Here is a 24,134-nt window from a genome sequence, read left to right on the forward strand (position 1 = left end):
TTTATGAAAGATCAGGCTCATTAAGAAAGACAATGATTTTGGAAATGAGCTTACATCGAAATGAAAGTCTTAAAGCATGGTCGCTAACAACTGTGCCAGGTAATGTTGTGTTTTGAAATGCTGACAGTGTACCTGGTCTTTAGTGTCAGTGAAACATCATAGACACACACCCCCAGTCTCAGCACCTGTGTGCTGCTGCAAGAGGTCAAAGGAATAAGTAATAGCATGTAGGTGGTCTAATTTAAAAATGAGCTAAGAAGCGCTATTATATACATGTGGACATGCCTAACTGAACAAGGCAATCAATACCAATTGACATAAAAGGTGATGAATTAAACCATTGGAAGACACCTTTAAAAATTATAGTACAAAATAATTTAAAAATGACTTCACTACAGATTTGGCAAAGTGCAACCCGTTTTGTGCAATGACTGTGGTTCTTTCTGAATAAGGGTGCCTATCAAAGGTTTAATGGGGTTTGCATGCACATTGCGGTGTAGGCATGATGAAAATGGGAGAGCTAGGATTTCTGATAATATACCTCGAAAGGGTTATTTTCTGTTTCAGATCATTGGAGAGATGCTGCCTGCCACAGTGCACAATACCAAGTTTCAAGGGAGTTAGTAGGTGCTTAAAAGACTTGGGACACAGACCCATAACACAAGTCTGCATAAATATATACTATACTTCTGGGAAAATTAAGAGAGAAGGTGTATGGAATCTCACTGGAATTGGAATCCCCCAAAGTCCCCAACTACTCTGTAAGCAAAGTAATTAAAATGTGTTGGGGTTTTTTAAAGTATGGGTGGAAGGGGCAGAAGATCCAGGGCTTGGCACCAAAGACCCAGAGCTAACAACACTTCTTTCAAGCTACCAGGACCAATGGACTGCCTGTGGTAGCTTCGTTTGCTCACAAATCTGTTTTGACACACCAATGTCCCTGGCAGGGTTGGAGAAGCAGACCCAGTCCAACCACAAAGTGGCATCTCCGCTTCCCTGCCACCTCTTCAGCCGACGGAGAACTGGTGATGGAGGCAGCACAGCAGGTGAGGTGGTAGTGGCGGCAGGGAGGGACGGCACTTACTATTTCACCTCAAGCAGTAAAATGGGATGTGCCACCCCTGTGGAATAGAATACATCTTCCAGAAATCATGATTTTGCTGCAATTAAAAACACAAGAACAGAAGAGCCTTCTAGATCAGGCCAATTGCCCATCGATTCCAACATCCTACTCTCACAGCAGCTAACCAGACGCCTACGGGAATCCTAATAGCAGGTCCTGAGCACAACAACACTTATATAATATCACATTGGCTGAAGGCAATGTAGAGTTGTACCAACTAGATTTTGCCTGTCATCATCACCGTCATCATTTGCACTGTAATTGTTACATGTAGGAAAAGCAATGTGTCACAAGCACGGAAGTCTCTTTATTACAATAAGCTATAGCTAGTCACATAGCATTCTCCAAGTACTACAAAAGCCACTGGGTCTGGCTTCCTTTTTGATCAGAGCTAGGAAATCCTGCTCTTGCTGGCCATGGACTGATTTTACCTTGTTCCCTCTCCACTTTTGCCGTGCTTTGACCTGCCTCAGTCAGCCATAACCCGAGCTCAACACAATCCAGATCTAATAAACAGCCCTTTTTTCTTAAGCCATTAATAAGTGACAAAGCAGTAGGAGTCACACATCTGGTTCAACAAGTGCTCAACAAGTCAGGTTGTTCACATTTTCAGTGACAGGAATGTATTATGGGGCTTCTAGATATTTTCTGAATCAACATCATTTCTCCACATTCAGAACAGAGGATGTGAAGGAAACATAACATACACATGTGTATCATTTCCTGTCAAGAACCACAAGCGGATAGCAAGGACTAACTGTGCAATGGCCTAATCCATGGAAACTTTGTCATGCAGATGTTGCTGTGATGAATGAAAGGGATGTCTGGCTGTGCTAATAGAAACAAACGGAACACTTCTAAGCCTATTGATTTCAGTTTCACTGACTGAGATCAATCAGATTTTAAAAGGCTTATGTTTGGCTGGATTGTATCCATATTTGGGTCCAATATGGTGTTAGTAGTTTGCCTGGTATTAAATGCAAGTGCTGTTGAACGTATTAGAAACAGTGCCCACAGAACTGTCGAATTCAATATTTGTGGGATGTGAATGTCCAATCCTGTCACATTTGATTTCAAAAGATTCAAAACTGAGGGGATTAATAAAAAGGAAGCTGAAGGGAAAAGCAAGAAAGTAAAATCTCCTCCTCCTCAAAAAAAAAAAAAAAAAAAAGGTTGAGGATTATTCAAACCACAATAAATAGAAGCTAAGCTACAATGTATATCACAGATGGGCAAAGTTACAACTAAGGCCAAGAAGATGCCAGCATGGTCAACAAGGAGAGTCAAGAAAATAATTTGAGGCACAAAGGACTACTTCAGAAAATTGAAGTCTTGCCCAAACAAGTTTAAGGGAAATGCTGGTGACAAGAGATGAAGTACGTTTAGGCAGAACTCAGAACTAGCTACTACAACATGTAGTAATGGTCAACATCTTGGATGACTTTAAAAGCAGATTGGACAAGTTCATAGACGATAAGGTTATCAGTGGCTGCATGATGGCAATGTACTCTAGCAAGGTAAAAGGATGCTGGGGCCTAAACCAATGAGCCTCTTGGGCTTGCTGATCAGAAGGTTGGTGGTATGAAACCATGCAACAGAGTGAACTCCTGTTGCTCTGTCCCAGCTTCTGCCAACCTAGCAGTTTGAAAGCACGTGAGTGCAAGTAGGTAAATAGGTACTGCTGCGGATGGAAGGTAAATGGCATTTCTGTGCACTTTGGAGCTTGTCACGGTGTCCCATCGTGCCAGAAGCATTTTAGTCATGCTGGCCACGTGACCCGGAAAGCTGTCTGTGGACAAACGCCGGCTCCCTTGGCCTGAAGCGAGATGAGCACTGCACCCCATAGTTGCCTTTGACTGGACTTAACTGCTCAGGGGTCCTTTACCTTTTTAACCTTTATTCTCTAGTATCAGAGGTGGTGTGTCTCTGAATACCAGTTGCTGGGGAACACAAGTGGGAAGAGTCCCATTGAGCTCCTAACCTACTTGCAGGTTTCCTGCTGTGCGATCAGGATGCTGCACTGGATGGAGAACACAGCCATCATGACCAGTGAGCCTCAAAGTAGGAACGGGTGTCTAATTTAGCATCAAGCAATGTACATACTGTAGACAGATGATTACATGCACAGATCTCTGAACTGAAATGCAAGAATATTTGCTAGATAAAACACAAAGTAAGCTTTTATTATCTTAAGAACTTCCAGGGACTTCTGTACATTTTTGGGTAAATGTGTTCTTAACTTCCAGTTTCTATTCTATTCTTCTATTCTATTCTATTCTATTCTATTCTATTCTATTCTATTCATTGAAGCTTAAAAAAAAGAAAAGGCTAGAGCAGCTGTCTGTTTGTGTGTTTCACTTGGGTGACTCACTTATTTACCGGGCCATTGTGTCGATCACATTTGATAACTAAAGGGAAATCAATTTAACACAAATTACTTTTAAACTCATTCACCCCACCACCACTCGCCCCAACTTCTTAATAATCCGCAGAGTGCAACAGCACAGCTAAGTTTAGAAAGTTTTATAGAATGAAAGCAACTGAAGCATAAATCACCCAGGATGGCAAAGAACTGAGATGCAGGTTGGAGATGAAATCTAAAAACTAATTAAATTCAACAAGCGCCTCTCAAAAGGCAACATACCAGCTTAGCCTCCCATGCTAATATCATATTTTTGGAGAATGCAATAAATGGAGGGTCTTTCATGGCTGTCGTTTTCACAGTTTGATTGTACAGCAAAACCTGAGTGGGGAAGAAGGGGGTGTGGGAAGAGAAACACAACCAAGATTAGATGCATGGATTACAGTATTGAAAAGATGCCAAGGTCGAGATAAAAAGAATAGATAAATTAAGGCTTGTGAGGAGCTGAATTTGAAGCCAACTAGCAAAAAGGATTGGACCTTATTACCTCTAGTCACTGAGAAATTCCCCAGATGGTTGGACGTAATTTGAAAAGGTCAGGGGGGAAAATCCTTCACAGTATTATAGCTTCATGGTTTAAGGGCGTACATTTTGTGAGGTGCCAACTCTAATCATTTTTATTGACTTGCTATCGAAAGACAGACAAAGGAGAGGCACGGCAGACAGTCAACATACCATATATCCTGTCTTCTCAAGAAAAAATCTGAGAATTTTCTGAATCTTAAAAGCCTGCTTTATGATAGAACAGATCACAGATAAATCCAATTTGCACGTCTCATGTTCATTTGACATATGATGTGAGAATAAACTCAGTGCTCCTAAGAATTTAAAAATCAGATTAAATTTAGCAAGTAAATTGTATTTATCTAAACTCCAGACCATTTACATAAATTACGGGAGCAACCCTAACACCCCTGATGTGGGTGGCTGGGGGAGGTTAGATTGAAGCACAAACACCTCTCTGTTGACTTTCATCAACAGAGATAAGAATCACTGAGGGGAGGAGCTTCTCTGCCGCCATGGCCTGATCTCTACCCAAGCAAACAGGAGGCTACAGAAGGTTTCACAGGTGGGCCATAGCTGAGTAAGACAAGGATCTTCTGTATCTTATGCCATTCTATTTTCAGGTGAGGGGCCTGTTTCAAGCTGGAAGAGAACAGAGCCTTCCCACCTTCTGCCATGACTGGCTGGAGTCCCCAGGGTTTTGGATGTGGCTCTGCTTTTCCAATTGTCCCCTGGGCAGGGTTAGGTTCTGACTGAAATCCTATGCACACTTTACTTGGGAATAAGCCCCAATGTAGTAAAGAATGTATAATAGTATTAAACTTGTTTTGGAAGGAATTGGAATTTACCATACAGGAAGAGGTTCAACAATTTGGATCTGAAAGTGGTAGTTATTTAAAGTGGTAGTTCTTAAAACTATACCCTCTGATTTAATATACTCTTTGCTGTTAGCATGGCTGGATTTTTAATTTTTAAAAAATCTATTAAATTTGTTTAATGTTAACCTATCCAAATGACTTGCAATCAACATGGCGGCATCAGAACTATAGCCAGGCTTTCTTCTCCTCATGCAATTTCAATCCAGTAAGATGTACAACACATAAATTCTATCATCCACTAAACCTTGATGAAGATTAATTAACATTAGATTTTCTTTCACTAGAGAGTCATTTGTCTTGCAGCCGTACCACGCAAAATCAGTATTCACTGTTCAATTGCTGCAAGACATTTGTAATGGACTTTTCAAAGTATGGTTCTGTGACTTCATCTGCCACATTATGTTTATGGAACCTGCCTCAAATCTCACTAAACAGTTTCCACTTGAATAGGAAAGAGATTTCCATATTTTTCCACATTTCCTCCACCTAACACCAATACATTCAGAGCAACAGACAACCAAACTGTACTTTTTCAACCCTCCAGCATAATGCCATTTTAGAAGACAGAAAGGGTTAACAGACCACACTTATTAAAAGGAATGTGAAGACTGAGCATTGTTTCAGTAACTGAAGTTGATGCTTTCAAATAAACTGGGACTGTCTGGTGCTGCATGTGTGTATAGATGTGTGTGTGTGTGTGTGTGTGTGTGTGTGTGTGTACAATTTTTTTAAAACAACAACACTTCCTTCAATTATTTAAAGGGTTGAAACAAGAAAACTATTTGCATATGTTAACCAGGAAAAATTAAACATGCATTTAAACAGTTGAACTACAATGCTTTGAAACTGAAATTAGTCAGTGTTTAAATTTGTCCCCCACTGTTGCTGTCGTGGAGCGTAAAGAGAAAATAAAGCCATGCCTGAATACTCTGGAAGTAGCAAGTAAAGCCTGGAGCTTAGTTAACTGCAGACACTTTGATAAGATGCCTGAGAAGGTATCTACTACTATGGCAACCTGCCTTCACTTTAACTTCATCTGCCGATGCCCTTCTCTGAGTGAGCTCTCCTTCAGAGGGTGAGGCAGATGTCAACTAAGTAGGGAACTTTTCCAGCTGCGGTAACCCAGTTCTGGAATTCTTTAGAAATCCTCATTTGCAACCGAGGTGATTGTCTCTTAGGTGCCAGCTAGAAACATCTTAAGCTTAAGGATACATCTGTTAGCTTTTATTTCCTGCTTTTGAGGACTGTCAAATCACTCTTATTTCCACTCCATGTCACGGTCAAATGTTCACCTATAAGTCTGCTCTATCCCATTCCCACATAAATGTGCTATTTAATAAAACAAATCTACACAAAATGTCACATTTAAAGAGGTTTTTAACATGTGTTTTCTTTCAAATAACTATAATTATCACTATTAAAACAATAAATTATAAAAGAGAGCTCTCTCACAACAGACAGCACAAAACAATCTTCTGGATTTAACACAAAAGCCTTGGTGAATAAAAAGGTCTTCAGCTGGCATCAAAAATAAACCACCAGATGAACTTCTTCTTGGTGAGGTGATTCCAAAGACAGAGTGCCACATGGAAAGGGCCCTTTGCTTAACAGTCACTTCACGTTATATGTTGGAAGCAGGATCTCCAAAGGGACTATTAAGGTTTAGGAAGGCATCTGCAAGAGGAGGCAATCTTTCAGGTAACCTGGTTGTAAGCCATTCAAAGCTACATTGATTTAGAAAAGCTCTGGGTTTGTAAATAGATATGGAACTAGCGCAGTTGTTAAGTCACTGGCATAATACAATCAAAATATCCAGTCCCATTTAATAATCTTGGGGTTCTGTTTTGTGGTTCTGTGCATGGTGACCTCATGTACAATGGTCTAAGAAGAGTTTCCCAAATGTGAATAACTATGGCAAAACTCATATCTTTATTGCTTCAGCAACTGGAATTTCCCATGACATCACAGCAGCTCAGCCAATTACTGCCAGCAGCTCCCCGCCACCCAGATAAACACAGCTCTTCATAGTACAGATAAAGATGTTTTAAGAACGCAGCTCAGTTTTGAGTGACTCCTCCTGATTTACAGGCCTAACTGTGTTAGCCGCTGGATATCTCATTTGGTTCTGTGACTTATGTATTGGGTTGTTAATAGCCTATAGATAGGATAATAAATAGCTGGGACTTTCATTAAAATTACAACCAGACATTATTTGGGAAGAGCTGACATGCATTATATTACTGAGAATATATCCAGGCTTGATCATCTCTAAAAGTGCTCATTAAAATATTCACAAAACTGCTTAGAAGCATAGCTTTTTTATTTCAACCCTTTAAAAAGAAACTAGACAGTTAAGGGGGCTCTGTAAAATGTATGGTTCACTTGCTAACTGCAATGTTTATGCATTAGAGCCAGCTTACCCACTAAGAAAAAATGAGAGATATTTGGAGGCAGATAATAAAAATAGAAAAGCCTTGTGAATCTATTGTATATACAAGTTTCATTTTACCAAATCTCTCATGTGAACATTGATTTAGCTCCAGGCAATAATATCATGAGAATAAGCTTTCAAAAATGAGGTTTGGGAACAATGCGATTAAATTTTGTATGTGCTGCAGAAGAATCTGATTAATATTTCATCACCTTTAAAAGAGAAAAAAGGTGTAAAGAATTCTTTGTCCTTCACAAATCATAGTGGCTTATTTTAGCATTTCGTTTGAGTGATTAGTGCTTGCAAATCTGAACCAGAATATAAACCTTAGATAAAACAATCAACGTTGTTTTAAAGGGGGTGCTAATATTTTATCCCATAAAATACTTTTCAAGATTAGACTTCTAAGCACCTCCACAATCCTGGTAGACAAATTTCAAGAATACAACCAAAAGAGCAAATACGGTACTAGAAGACTTACGGCACAATCTTATGCATGTCTACTCAGAAGTCCCATTGGCTTCAATGAAACATACTTCCAGCACAGGAGCATAGGCATGAAGCCTACACTTGCCAGTAAAAAGGAAATGCAAGAAAGATCAGCAAAGCTACACAACCTACACCATACTGAGTATTTTATAGAAAGGCAGGGTATAAATGTAAAAAATAAATAACAATATTGGGGGGGGGCGATTCTAGCATTCCAATATGAGTCAACCTCTACCTAGTCAGAAGGTACCAGATTTTCAAAGACATTTCAGCTCTGAGGATACAATCTTTGAATTTATGTGCCCCACATCAATATTTCATTTTGAAAATTACTAAAATGCAGGTGCTCATTTCCCCAGGGCTCCTATCGCACATAGATACATGCCAAATCAGTGTGCTCAACATGCCACTTTGTCAATTCCCAAGAATATCACTTCTGATCTAAATCTGCTTGCAAGATCAACTGTCATGCGAAACAAGCGCCAGTAAATCCTAATCCCTATGATAATATGGATCTCTTTTATCTTATTGCTTTTCCAGATTGGCAGTAGCTACTACACTTCTACAGGCATTAGTAATGTGTGTTAATTTAACATACTAGGATAGCACACAATGCAGATGAATGCACTGGCTCTGCTGCTCTGTCATTTATCAACTCTGCTCTATTCAAGTGTTTTAGAACCCTGATTTTTTGGGTGGCCTCCATGACTGCAGAGGTTCCAGGCTTTAGAAGGTTCCTCTTTAACTCATAGCTGATAAAAATGTTGAGCAGGCAGAGCTCTCATGCTCATGCTACACCTTCCCTTATGTATTTCTTTAACACACATTACAAATACCCGAGGGGGAGCAATTGTTCTTAAGGACTCTCAACATCTGGGAGACTGGATGGCTGTTTACACAATTTAGGAATGCAAATCCAGATTGCGTATCTATACAACATGAAAATATCACAACAGGCGACTATGATAACAATAGTTGATAGAAAAGGTTTAATAATGGTTGGCAGTAATTGTTTAATAATTTACTGGAGAGGGATAGACACATACCATTTCCCACCTTTTGACTAATCTCAGGAGTTTATAGCATCTACCTTGCACACTACATAAATGAATTTCAATAGAGACAAATGTAAAGTTCTACATTTAGGCAGGAAGAACCAGCTGCACAAATATAAGATGGGGGCACCTGGCTTGTAAGTAGTACATATGAAAAGAAACTCAGAGTCTTAGTAGACCACAAGCTTAACACGAGTCAACAATGTGATGCAGCAGCAAAAAAGAAAAGAAGCGAAGCTAATGCTATTCTAGGCTGCATCAACAGAAGGAACAGTCCCACTTTATTCTGACCACACCTGGAATACTGTGCCCAGTTCTGGACACCACAAGTTAAGAAGGATATTAACAAGTTAGAATGTGTACAGAGGAGGGTGACTAAGGTGATCAAGGATGTGAAAACCAAGCCTTATTAAGAATGGTTGAGGGAGTTGGATATATTTAGCTTGGTAAAGAGGAGACTAAGAGGAGCTATGATAGCCATCTTCAAATATCTAAAGGGAAGATAGAGCACGCTTGTTTCCTCCTGGTCCAGAGGCTATGATCCTCGGGGTCTCTTCCAGCTCCACAATTCTATGATTCTATTATGTATTTAGTTTTTCTTTTAATTAAGGGCTTAAGTCTAAATTCATTTAAGAAGCAGCTTTCAACAAACGTCCTTAGGCATAATTAGTTTAAATACTATTAAATATTGTTATGAGTTTGGGGACAAGGGTAGGCTGTATGCTTGAGGCCCCTTCTAATTCCTGGATACAGCACAGATTCAATTCCTGGAAGAGCCAAGCTAGCTTCCTGGTGGGATAATGGCTTTCTAAGGATGGACTATTAAGGAAACAAAGGAAGTGGCTCTGTGCCAAAGAGAAAATGGATGGGCCCCCTGCCCTGAACTCACTGGTAGTTAGAAAGACAAAGGACAGAGTTGGGAGTTGTGTGTGAGAGCTAGAAGCGAGAAGCAGCAAGTTGCAGGATGGGCAGCTGGGAGAGAGAGAGCCGTGCCCAATTCCTGTTTGAATCGATCCTGCAGCTGTGGGAAAAGCAAGAACTTCTTGGGGTGTCAATGCTGCAAGCCCCTCTATTGTAGGCTCAGGTTGTATATTTGTGTAAACAAGCCATGTATCATAAAGATACCACAATCTCAACTGTCCCTCATTCCAAGGAAACCAAACCCTTGAAAAGAGTCTGGAAACCCATGGAATTTTGCATCGTCCAGAGACTGGGTGTCATGCAACAATATACTTCTGCTTGAGGTTCTGTGAAGAAGGAAATATTACAATCTGGACCTCCTCCAAATGTGATGATTACCAGCTTCTTTCATCACAAATGACAGGTATATGATACGAAACTGACATATTAACATAATTTTCTAGTGAGTTTAACTGATCAAGACATAATGAGGAAATCAGCCTTGTGTCTGCAGAGGAGAAATAAGAATTGTTGTTGATCTTGCTATGACACTGCGACCATTGTAGGATCTAGAACTGACATAAAAGAGGATCAGACCTCTAAAATCCCTTATGCATTGGAAAGTTTGCTGGCAATACTTTTGCTGCATGGTTTTCACAGAAACACACAGCATTACAGCTTCTTCTGCTGATATCACTAAAACAAGGTCCAATATTTTATCAACCTCTGTTCAGCTTTAGCTGCAGAGTTGCTTCCCTCTAGCTCTGCAGTTTCCTATCTTTATTAGTCTTGAATTATTTAATACTTATATTTCAGTAGCACCAAGAGACTATGAGGGGGCTCACTGGAGCTGTTGTGCTTTGCATTGCACAAAGACAGGCATCATTCTTGCCCTAAAGGTCTTATAAGCAAGTTTTTAAAAATGCTGCAAGATTGTTACTATTTGACCTTGATATTTTCATGTTATCCCATCATTTTCTCACCTATAAGACATTGATGCTGCATTTTGTTGTTAGACTGATACGTATTCCTTAGACTCAAATCTTAACAACACTTACCAAGTAATCCCAATAAATTGCATGGGATTTCCTTCTGAGTAAACGTGATTAGGATTCAACTCTTTCTTCAAGTGTCTTAAGAGTGCTGCAACCATGTACAGTGGTACCTCGGGTTAAGTACTTAATTCGTTCTGGAGGTCTGTTCTTAACCTGAAACTGTTCTTAACCTGAAGCACCGCTTTAGCTAATGGGGCCTGCTGCTGCTGCCGCGCCGCCGGAGCACGATTTCTGTTCTCATCCTGAAGCAAAGTTCTTAACCCGAGGTACTATTTCTGGGTTAGCAGAGTCTGTAACCTGAAGCGTATGTAACCTGAAGTGTATGTAACCCGAGGTACCACTGTATTGTACAAATAGGCAATTCCTGGTAATGTTTGTCATGTACAAATGTTCCTAGTAGTTACACTTTAGGCTGTGCAGGTGAGGGAATTACAGAACTGTATTTTTTTAAAGAAAAATTATCTGCACAAAGAAAACCATAAAGAGTTATGGCTAGACTTATTTCTGACATACAAGTTTTCTACGTATGAGAGGGCTTTCTTCAAGGAGGGTGAGCATTCAAAAGCACAGTATCTCACCAACAGTCTAAAATGGTGCAGCCCATGAATGATTCCACCACATAATAAAGTGGTTTGTGTAGCTTAAGTCTGACAAAGGGTCAGCAAGCAAAAAATGACATAGTATCTCCATCACCACAATGAAGTGGATTGTTATTGATTACAATTTTAACTTGTCCTTTCCAGTGCTGGATTAAACCCTGTGGAGACCCCTAGGTAGTCGAAATCTTGGGCCCCTCTCGTGTGTGTGCTCTAGTGGGATAACACCGAACTAAGAAAGCTTGATTCTAATTTTATTTCAAGATCAAATCAATATTATTTTGATCTGCTGTTGCAGGGCCCCTAAAAGGCGTGGGGCCCATAGGCCAGTGCCTACTCTGCCTATTTGGTTATCTGACACTGGTCCTTAGTCCAAAGAGCTCAGAGCAATGTACAGAGTTCTCCCATTATGGCCTTACAATGACCCTGTAGGTTGGACTGAGAGAAGGCTGTGGCAGAGCAAGAATTTCAGCCTGAATTCGTCTGGTTAAATCTGTTCTAGCCACTACATCTCACTGTTAAGGAACATAAGAACAGCCCTGCCAGACCAAAGGCCTTTTTAGTTAAGCATCCTGTGTCCTGCAGTGGCTAGCCAGGTGCCTAAAGGAAGCTCACAAGCAAAAATAAGCACAAATGCCTTCTCCCACTGATGCTCTCCAGTCATATTCAGAGGCACACTGCAGCTGATCCTAAAGATAGTCTACAGCCCATCATAGCAGCTTCCATGAATTTGTTTAACCCCATTTAAAGCATTCTGAGTTGTGGGCTATCACCATATCTCATGGGAGCAAATTCCATAATTTAACAATGTGCAGAAGCACTTCCTCCTTTTTTGTCCTGAGTCTTCTACTAGTCAGCTTCATTGGAGAACCTCAAATTCCAATATTATGAGGGGGCAGGGACATCTCTCTAGCCACTTTCTCAGCAACAGAACACATTAATCTTCACACCCTTACAGCCAACTCAGATGTTAAAAAATATATGCAACACGGTCATTCAAAGATCTAAGCTTTTCATATAAAAGGTTGGGGCAGTTGTCCTACGCAGTTGATTTTGCAGGAAGAGCAGCAATTTCATATATATATATTTATGAAAGAGGCAAAGCATTTTCCTCCACAGGTGTCAAGCCCTGAGGATAAACTGAGGTTTGTTTTAAAAGGAAGAAAATGCTTCCAATCTGCTTCTTGTAGTCAGAGAGGAGAGAGAACAGGGAGAGTATGAGAGTGATGTTCATTTACACGATGCTATACTAGACTATAAATATACTAGCCATGAAATTAAAAGACGCCTGCTTCTTGGGAGAAGGGCAATGACAGGCCTAGACAGCATCTTGAGAAGTAGAGATGTCACCTTGCCAACAAAGGTCCGTATAGTTAAAGCCATGGTTTTCCCAGTAGTGATGTATGGAAGTGAGAGCTGGACCATAAAGAAGGCTGATCGCCGAAGAATTGATGCTTTTGAATTATGGTGCTGGAGAAGACTCTTGAGAGTCCCATGGACTGCAAGAAGATCAAACGCATCCATTCTTAAGGAAATCAGCCCTGAGTGCTCACTGGAAGGACAGATCGTGAAGCTGAGGCTCCAGTACTTTGGCCACCTCATGAGAAGAGAAGACTCCCTGGAGAAGACACTGATGCTGGGAAAGATGGAGGGCACAAGGAGAAGGGGGCGACAGAGGACAAGATGGTTGGATAGTGTTTTCGAGGTTACCAGCATGGGTTTGACCAAACTGCGGGAGGTAGTGGAGGACAGGGGTGCCTGGCGTGTTCTGGTCCATGGGGTCACGAAGAGTCGGACACGACTAAACGACTAAACAACAACAATACTAGACTATGGGACGCAGGTGGTGCTGTGGGTTAAACCACAGAGCCTAGGACTTGCCGATCAGAAGGTCGGCGGTTCGAATCCCCACGACGGGGTGAGCTCCCGTTGCTCGGTCCCTGCTCCTGCCAACCTACAGTTCAAAAGCACGTCAAAGTGCAAGTAGATAAATAGGTACCGCTCCGGCGGGAAGGTAAACGGCGTTTCCGTGTGCTGCTCTGGTTTGCCAGAAGTGGCTTAGTCATGCTGGCCACATTACCCAGAAGCTGTACGCCAGCTCCCTTGGCCAATAAAGTGAGATGAGCGCCGCAACCTCAGAGTCGGCCACGACTGGACCTAATGGTCAGGGGTCCCTTTACCTTTACTTTACACTAGACTATGGTTTTATATTACAACCAAACCAGCAGGTCCTTTATCCTTGGGGAACTGCCAAGGTCTCAGAAGCTTAGTAGGGCCCACTGCTAACTGTCCTGGACCCTCCTAGTGCACTATGAGTAAAGGACAGATGCTCGGAGTGCTGACAATTTAGCCAGGTAAGTCCACAAGGACTAACCAACAGAGGACACTTTGCCCAAAGCCACTTTAGTCCTCGAGTCAACCTTCTGTCCACCAGCAATCTCTCGTTATGGCTGGGAAACCTAAATAAAATGAGCTCAGAATGAACTCAAGACAGCATTTACACTATTGCGTCTAAGGCCAGGAAGATATGTAACCAGAGGGCAATGAGATTACTAGTCAGCCTCTGTTTTTCAGACTCATAGTCATGGTGCTAAGGATGGGGAAGAAATTCTGTTTGGTCACATTTTAATTTGAACCTACCTACCTTGCGTTTCCCCAAACAGTACATGAAATGAGTTATCCCGTAAAATTCACATCATGAATTTTGTGATGTTCTAAAAAAGAAAAAAAGTGTGTACAGAATGAGTGTATAAAATGCATATATTTTTGGATTCAAACATACAAAAATGATTATATTACGAAAAATTGCTTGCAAACATGTGGATACTAGGAAACTGCATAAAAGTCTGTATAATAGTAGATATGTGCCCTAAAAGGATAGCCTTTTCAGAAGAAAAAAATCACAAACTGATTCAGAAATGTGGCAAAGTAAACTTAAGACTGGGTGAAAGAGGAGAGAGAAACTGAAATTAACAGTTTTGTCCATCCCTTTCTTGTGCTATTCCTTAATCAGATCTTCACGCCCCTGAAAGATATAGGAGCACTTTTCTTGGTCCCATGAACATCTTCCAGGTGACACACTAATGTACTTAGTGCAAAGTACTCCTAGTATTCAGAACTCTTGGAAGATCTGAGCACTGCCATGCTAGCTTCAAAATATAAATTCTGGTTTTGTTGTCATAGTATTCACTATGATTTTTTAAGCAGGGGGTTCCAAAACAATGTCTATGTTGTCAATAAAGCACAATATTCATATTTAACACTAGAAGTAAATCACAAGAAACCCAAACGACTTCCCATCTGCTCTCATGAATTAACTTTAGGAAATCGTATGTACGGTAATATAGAGATTTCTGTCTGCATATCATAAAGCCCTGACATATCCAGGCTTTCATTAAAAAGGCCCTGAGATGTGACTTGAATAACAATCTGTCTCAGCTAATTAGTATTTTCAGTTCAGCATATTCACTTTCAGATGTATTGCTGTTTGCACATGGTAATTTAGGTAAACAGATCCCATCCACAGCTGCATCAATTAACACTGCTAATCAAAACTGAATTCAGGTAATTAGGCACATTTATGCAAAAAGTGTGTAATTTAGGGGGGAAGCTGGATCCTGTAGTAATAGTTCAATAAGCAGAAGTCTTTTCTTTCCTTTTTTTGCAAATAAGATGAAGAAACAAGGGTAATTTAGCCAAAATGAACATGAATTGCAGACTCAGTGAAAAATATCTAAATTAAATCTCAGCAATTAATTGACCTGTATTTTCAGAAACTGTATGCATATAAATATAATTAGACCCCCTCAATATTTTTTGATGGATTCCCACTAAAGAACATTCAAGGTTAATGTATCTACAAACAGATATCAACGTGAACTTTGCTGGTAAAATTTACTATGGCAATTTTGCAAAAAAAATTAAAAATACTATTCACAAAGCACTGATTATTTGCATGAATATAAACATGTTTCATTATTTTAAAAGTTTCTCCTTAAGTTTTCCATCTTTAGTCCACTTAAAAGTACATGGGACAAAATGAAGGAAACCATTTGGGAAAACGTAAAGAAGAACACTGAGTTATATATTGAGTGTAGGGAACAGCTCCATAATAAGAATGAAGAACAATTCATATCTTTAAGGATTAAAGACTATTAAAGAAAAAAGGGACATGTCTTAGAGGAGTGTGGAGTTGTCACGACCATGGAATACAACAGTGGTCACAACATTGATTTGGATTGTCACTAGCTAAGGAGCCAGATGGGTTTCCCATCAGTGATCAAGGAACCATTGTGTGGCTTGAAAGAGCCCACTGAATCTGATGCCATAGCACAAGGTCATGTAGACTGGGGACAGGACTTCATGGTGACTCCCTTTGAGCTTGAGAAACCAAGTCCCCCCTCCCCACTCTTTCCCCAGTCCAAACTCACAAGGAGCAGAACAGGAAGGGAGCAATGGAACACAGGAGAAATGCCTCCTGTGTTGGTCCTTTACTAGACTATAGTTATCCAAAAGGTGACAGCGTTTAGGAGAGGTAGACCGGAAGCAGCCACTATGATGTAGGAATACATTTTAAAACACAATTCACAGCTCCTAAATTTATACGTGGATCAGGACAGAACATCTCCCAATGTTTTGATGTAGTATTGGTTCAAAAACAAATAGAAAAATACTCATTTTGTGGGGGAAACGCACACAACATGCATATTTTAGGAAATAATGCATAGAAAAGCAGAAAATTTATATTTTAGGAGAAAGAGCCTACTAAACTGGTATATCAGGGAGAGAGCTGCATACAATTTAAATGCTATTTTTCATGAGTTGTTTATTTTAATCTGCATAAAAGAGGAGAGAATGGAATAATGCTTAACCTCACGGAAAACTGACATGAAACTGAAATAGATTCATCTATCCCTATTTCACTATACAAATAGCAGATCTTCCTGTGACCCTGCCTCTTCTGAATCTCTTACCCATCACCACAAACAATATGCAATAGCCATGCATGCTGTCATCATGTCTAGCCATCAGTGCTACATTATTTTTTACGTTTTCCCCCAACCCCTTCGTCCAGGGAGCTCAGAGCAGTGTATGCGCAAGCCACTTCTCAGACAACTCTATGCAATAAGTTAGGTTTAAAAACTGAAACAAGGTCACTCAGGAAGCTTCATGTTGGAGCGGAGATTTGAACCTGGCTTTCTGCAGTCCTAATTTGACATTCCTACACTAAACTACACTCTGCAGTTTCTGTCAGAGATAAAAGCAGCGCCTTTATCTTATGAGTGCATCGCATGGTTGATTAAGAGGCGACAAGATCAGGTCATTCATTTGTAAGCCCATTGAAGAAATTTATTGTTGCTGCAATCTGCCCTATTCCATTTCAGCCAGGGAGACTATAGAACTATTTTATTTTTGAAGCAGCAAACAGTAAAGCAAGATCTGTTAAAGAGCCACTTTTTATTAATATGGTAGTACAGTAGAGCAAGGGACGCGGGTGGCACTGTGGGTTAAACCACAGAGCCTAGGACTTGCCAATCAGAAGGTCGGTGGTTCGAATCCCTGCGACGGGGTGAGCTCCCGTTGCTCGGTCCCTGCTCCTGCCAACCAAGCAGTTAAAAAGCATGTCAAAGTGCAAGTAGATAAATAGGTACCACTCTGGCGGGAAGTTAAACGGCGTTTCCATGTGCTGCTCTGGTTCGCCAGAAGCGGCTTAGTCATGCTGGCCACATGACCCAGAAGCTGTACGCCAGCTCCCTAGGCCAATAAAGTGAGATGAACGCTGCAACACCAGAGTCGGCCACGACTGGACCTAATGGTCAAGGGTCCCTTTACCTTTACCTTTTTACAGTAGAGCAACGTCAAGAGTACTGTAATGTGCTGAAAACAGGCAGGGGCAGCTACGTAACTGGTGACCGCCAGGTGTCAGATTCCAACTCCCACTAGTCCTAGCCTGCATGCTCCATGGTCATGGATGATGGGAGTTCAAGTCCAAGGGCATTCTGAGGGTCACCAATTAACCACTCTGGTTTGAGGACTTAGGCAGAGTAGACCCACTGAAATAGATGGGACTTAAGTTAGTCATGACTATCTTAAATTCCATTGATTTCAGTCTGGATCCAATTCTATATTTCTATAGCATATTTTACATTACAAAGTGCTTTACAAATCGATTTTGTTTACCCCCACAACAATCCTGTGCCCTATCTGTCATCCTCGCCACAGTCATACATCATTATAAAGTCAATAAAACAAAGTTAATATGCAACTCATTATCATGACAGCAAATCATATATCTAATGTGGCTAAGCAGCAAACACTTTGATATCAGTGCATCTCATTAAAATTCTCCTATTTTATTTGCTAATGAAAGTACATAGGCAACCACATGATGCCAAATATAATTTTCCATTAACCATAGATGCTTATCCAGAGACAAAGCTGCAGCATTGTGGGATGTGGGAGGGAGAAAGGAGGGAAGCAAACAAGAGAACAGCTTGGCAGATGCAAAACGCCCGCTCTGGATCGTGGCCTTTAACCATTCACTTAACTTCTAGCAATGACGTTTTTAACATTACATGTAGATTTTTTAACAAATTGCACCGTGACTAAATTTGTGTCCTCCTTTCCCAAAAAAGGGCCACAGTGGGTGGGGGTGGAATGAAAACAGCGATGCAATTCTCGTTGACAAATGCCTTTTGTCATGTTGCAGCAGGAATTCCATGGGAAAACTTTACAAAGCGTATTATTGATGTGTTTTTTACAGATGTCTAAAATAAATCTATCAGTCTACCTACCCATGGCAAATTCATGTTCTCAAAACAAACCAATATAACCCAACATTGATTTTTTTCTAAAATAATGTGTTATCTTTTCACAAGCAAACAACAAATCATTCATATATATATATATATATATATATATATATATATATATATATATATATATATATACGCATGCATGCTACTATTATTCATTTTCTGGAACAGGCAGTGTGAAACTAATTGAAACCAGTGAAACAGAATATTTATGGAATACAGTATCCTCCTTTACACATTTGTGTTATTGTGTGTACTCTAAAAGGTTTGACAGATGGTTGATTCAGGGTTGTTATCTGAACAGACAACCTTTCTCTACACACCAAAGAATTACAAGGTATTGCAGCCTCCTCCACTGTCTCAGGTCCTTTCTGCTATTTTCTTGTGCTTGCATTGAATTCTGAACTTCTTTTACCTTCATATATCCATGCAAATGAAGACCCCTCAGCTGTGGAGACAGGTGCTTCCTTGGGGTGAATGTGAATAGATGTGTGGCTAGAAGAAGTTGCGGCCGTGAATAATCACATGGGTCTTTCCAATCCAATCACGAGGCTTCGGTACTGCACAATAGGGAAAGCAGCTACTACACATGTGTATATAGCTAGCCCATTGATGTATCAGGGTGAAGTAAGCTCCTTCAGGCTGTACCATTATTGGGCAGGGAGTGACAGCCAAAAGCAGAAATTGGCTTCCGAGTGATGCAGCAAGAATTTTGAAACCTTTGTTCCTAGTGGGTGGACTTCAGCTGGCACTGCATGTGTACTTGTGAAGGGGCCTCATCTCTTGCACAAAAAGGGATGAGGAAAAAGTTCTTAAATTGCCAGGATTCACTTTGAACTCGCTTGAGTCTCTAATAAATCATTTAAATGTCAGAATAGCTGTTTAACTGCAGCAACAACAACAACAACAACAGGATAACTGTTGCCCTGTCTACTGAGTAGACCAAAGATCATTTCACATCACAGCACTGTATGAAATGGTCAGTAAACCATTAATTTACTACTATACCATGTTTTCAGGAAAGATAAGTACTGTATCTAAAGAAATCAAATTAAAGCTAGCTGGGTTTAAAAAAAGGTCTTCTGACTGAGATGCTTAAATATTCCAGCCACAATCATATCTGAAAGTTTATTTTATGAGGAGAGAGAAAGAGAAACCTCTATCTGAACGCTGCATGTTCAAAGTCTTATGTGTTGAACACAGATGTGCTGGGGTTTTTGTGTATAACTGTGATGGGAAGCCTGCCACCTGCTGGACTCCTCCATATGAACATTATGTGACAAGGTACATGTGAGGTACACACAATTTCTTATCTAGAAGTAACAGCGCTGTGGAACATGTATTACCCTTATAAAATTAATTTCTGTATACGAGTGTTTATTAGCATTTGCCATATTACTAGCATTTGCCATATGAAACCCATAAATTATAAAGTTACGGCACTTGCAAAAACCATTTCTAGCCAAGCAGTTTAATTTGTAATCTCTTGGCTGACAGATTATAACTTGTGAATTCATTTCTGAAAATTGAGAGGTTTCCTCATGTTCAGTCCTGCAGCACTACAAGACAATGCATGGTATTTAAGCAAGTTTTCCTCAGATAGACCCATTGAAATTAATGAACACAATGCTGTTTAGATATTGCTTGGAAACCATTGTAGCAATATATAAATTGTGTAAACAAATAAAAATAAGGGTAGGTGGTTTAATTTTGATGGGTCTATCTGAGGAAAACTTACTTGCATACCAACTCAGATGATTATCCTGCTTACATTTCTTCTCCTGCATAACTATTTAAGGCACAGGGGCCTGGTCACCCTAGAATACCAGTCAGAACTCCTTAATATGCACATGCACAATCTTTGCTGGTAATTTGCTGGTATATTTCCATAAGCAAGGGGCTTCAAACAAAAGACCCTGCTAATTTATTTGGTACATTTTGCACCCCAAGATGTGCCATAAGGATCCCTAAGGATCCAGTGATTTTTAGGGCTAAGAAGCCATACAAGTTTTGCGTACAAGCAGATAGGCTACTGAATTCTTCCACAGTCTTGCTGAAATAGTTAGTGAACTGTGTTTTTAGTTCTGATGTTCTTTTTATTGCCTATATTTGTTGTAAATTGCTATATCTTTTCAGTTCCTTTATACTTGTTCCTTAAATCAGGACTTGAGGCAATTGCACAGCAAACCAGTATTCCTCACACTGAAGAAGAAAGAAGGCAGACTTCAGGATATGGACTTGGGCAATTGATCCTCTTCCAAAACTTTATTTTTCCTATGTCTTTCCCAGGTTTGGTCTACCTCAGGCCACTTTCACACCACTATCTTAGGTAGCTTTTAAAGGGAGTGTAGGCAAGCACATCCATGGAAGATATCAATGGTTACCAGTCATGATAGCTACCTGCTACATCTATGATCAGAGATGGCGTCTCTATGAATAGGGGCCAATTACAGGAACAAGAGAAGGCTGCTGTCATCATATCATCCTTATGGACTTCCCACAAAACACCTGGCCGGCCACTGTGAGAAACAGGAGATTGGATTCGCTAAGCTTTGGGACTGACCCAGCAAGGTACTTTTTATATTTTTTGTTCAGAAATACTGAAATGGACCCAGCTTGCCATTTAAATCAGTTCATGGGCCTGAGGTTCCAAAGCAAGCCAATGTTCTTCATATTGATGAGGAGAGAAGCCAGCTATCAGGATGTGGACTTTGATAGGTAACAATCTTGCAAAGCTTTTTTATTGCCATGCCCTTCCAGTATTTCCTTGCCTGAAACTCTAGAAGTGAAACACTTGTAGCAGCTTGTGAACCTCACAATTGCCAAATTGTACCCATCAAACTGAAGGGAAATAGACCTGATTGTGTGTGAAATATTATGGATGCAGCCCCTGGGCCTTTACAGGGACACACTTTAACCCTCCAAGTCATTTGATTGGGGTTTTTTACGCCCCTGTTTTAAGTCATGAATATGAATATATCCTAATTAGCAATAATTTATAATTATTTAAGAACTGCAGTATAGTTTTTAAATGAGGTGATAAACTGGCAGCTAGGCAGAAAATTTCATGCACATGTAGAAAGCATGAGATATATCTATATATATATATCTATTTAGTATTTACTGTTTCATCTCTTTCTTCAGTTTAAAATGTGGAAATAATGGCAACGTTCAAGAGAAGATGCATTAATACTAGATATATACACCATTAGCAAAGCCAAATGGTTCCTTCATAGTAAAATAAATTATAGTTGAATAAACAGCTTGGAATGCTATGTTATACGTGGTTAAATTCTGTGTGTGCATTGTCAAGTTTTAAATGCATGTTTTGGCAAGCCTCTAATCTCCATGTGATTGTCTGAGGCATTTGACAGAACAGGTGTATTATTTTAGTTTGTGCAAACATTTCAACATACATTAAGGGAGTTTACATGGTAAATTGAAAAGCAGAGAGGCAAAGCTGGCAGGTAGCAATTAGTAATATATATAAAAATCCAAAAGGAAAATAGAATGGTTATAAATGTTGAGGAGAATATAGTTAAGAGACCATTAAGCATGTGGATTGCTTAGTTCAAACACTGGGGTTAATCTAGGTCTCAATGTGTGTGTGTTTTGTGTCCTGAAAGGGTTTACTTTTCCTTTCCTTTCTTTTCTTTTCAAGGTCATCCAACTGAACGAACTCCACACCAAGTTTAGTTTTCATCATTTTCACTTTTTTTCATGGGGTCCTATAAAAAGGTTTCCCCCCCTCCCTGGAGGGTGTTTTAAGTGTAAATGAAAGGGCTAGGTAGGATGTTGCTGCTGCCTCAGGCTCCTTAATTTCTCCACTACAACGCCTAGGACTTCACTATCTTCACAGTGTCAGTGGGAACTCATCTTTGATGAAAGAGAGAAATAAATTGAACAGGACAGGAGACTGCATATTTATTACAATTTTAATTTAAAATTTTTAAAAGATAGGAACTCTTAACTATGCAGTGAATGTAACGCCATAATTTAACTTGGCTCACCAGTGCTGTTTCTAACCTTTGTAAGCTAGCAGGATAGAAAAGGAAGCAGGTTCTTAACTTTGCACTCTCATATATAAAGGACATAAGCTTCTTTCCATCTGCTATTCAACAAAAGGCTTATTAATTGATTAATTGATTCATTGTACAGCTATGCTGGAGGATATAGGCCAGTGTTTCTCAACACTGGCTGAGGCCCCCGTCTCATATAGGAGATTGCATTCCACCAGTCCCAACTGTATCCTCCCCAAATTCCACCCACACACCCTGGCCATAGCTACAAATCCACTCTGACCTAACCCAAGGGTGTGAGAAGGCCTCTTTCAAATTAAAAACAAAATCTGCATCTTCTGCTCTATGGCCACAGGGCCTTTTTACTGCAAGAGCAGCATTTAATTCCCCGCCTTCATTTGGAAGTTGTGGAAGCCTCTCACAAACTCGTGCGCTAGCATTGTTACACATTTTCTCCTGTTAAAAATAATAATAATAATCTGTAAATAGAGAAAATTAGATTTCAGGTACTGTAGTAGGTTTCTCACCTAGACCTATTCCATACTGGAGCCCTTAACGCTGCTGACACTTTGCTTTTCTGCAATCATTTTTAGAAGTAGAACTAAAATGGTGGCTCCACCTAACTCCTAAAGGTAAAGGGACCCCTGACCGTTAGGTCCAGTCGCGGATGACTCTGGGGTTGCGGCGCTCATCTCACTTTATTGGCCGAGGGAGCCGGCGTACAGCTTCTGGGTCATGTGGTCAGCATGACTAAGCCGCTTCTGGCAAACCAGAGCTGCACACGGAAACACCGTTTACCTTCCCGCCAGAGCAGTACCTATTTATCTATTTGCACTTTGACTTGCTTTCGAACTGCTAGGTTGGCAGGAGCAGGGACCGAGCAATGGGAGCTCACCCCGTTGCGGGGATTCGAACTGCCAACCTTCTGATCGGCAAGTCCTAGGCTCTGTGGTTTAACCCACAGCGCCACCTGCGTCCCTTACCTAACTCCTACATTAGTGTTATAGTTTCTGGAAATGGGCATTGCCATGGTCTGTATCCTTTTAATGGTCTGTATCCATTTAATGTTTACTATTTTACTATGTTTTATATCTGCTGTAAGCCACCCAGAGTGGCTGGGGAAACCCAGCCAGACGGGTGGAGTATTATTATTATTATTATTATTATTATTATTATTATTATTATTAGAGTAAGCTCCACTCAACAAACTTCACCTGGCATTTTAATTAGAAGCTGCCTTTTGTGACTTTAGTGATGAATTACCTCTTAATTTCCCCATAATTGTACAATTCCCCAAGCTTCCACTTTTTAAAAATAAATAAATAAAATGACGCTATTCACAGTCAAAAAGAAATGGAAGAAAATTAAAGAAATGAAAAGAAACCTGCAATTTAAAACTCCCAGTGTTGGTAAAGAATAACTAGTTAACCAGCTATGCTATGCCACAATGAACAGGAAGCAGTTTGTGTCAGACACTCCAATGAGGAAGTTTCTAGTTAAAGGCGCAGTAGTGACTCTGAAAAGCCTCAAGAAAATGTTTGCTAGTCCACACTGGAGAGACTGGCAGTGGGTTTTTGTCTACTTGTTCTCCATGCAAATTAGTTGGGGAGCTTTGCATCCTGTCTTATATATACACGCTAACACCTGCAGACTAGATTCACCACACTAGCTGCAGGATGCAAAAAGAGTTAATTTGGGAGGAATCTACACACATATAAAAACCATTCTGAAAATGCTTTTTTTGAAAAAAGTGTTTTTTTAAAAATACAGTGAATTTTCCATAAGACTCACCATCGCCATCAAGTGTCATATTGTATATTGCACTTAAAGCACACTTAAAACTTTTT

General features: G+C 40.2%; 1 long non-coding RNA gene across 6 annotated transcripts in view; it reads right to left on the reverse strand.

Annotated features, from left to right (window-relative positions):
- LOC308595506 overlaps positions 1–24,134 on the reverse strand; it is a 107,857-nt gene that overhangs the window by 12,337 nt on the left and 71,386 nt on the right. For 4 of the 6 annotated variants that reach the window (XR_014012059.1, XR_014012060.1, XR_014012061.1 and 1 more), the window contains one exon: positions 3,768–3,866. The exons of 1 other annotated variant lie outside the window; for it this stretch is intronic. This is a non-coding gene — a long non-coding RNA (uncharacterized lncRNA). Of the gene's footprint in view, positions 1–3,767; positions 3,867–14,097; positions 14,168–24,134 lie in introns of all 6 variants that reach the window. One more of the 6 variants, XR_014012062.1, reaches the window with a different exon arrangement.

Source organism: Podarcis bocagei, assembly GCF_964188305.1.
Source record: "Podarcis bocagei genome assembly, chromosome: 10".
Taxonomy (NCBI): domain Eukaryota; kingdom Metazoa; phylum Chordata; class Lepidosauria; order Squamata; family Lacertidae; genus Podarcis; species Podarcis bocagei.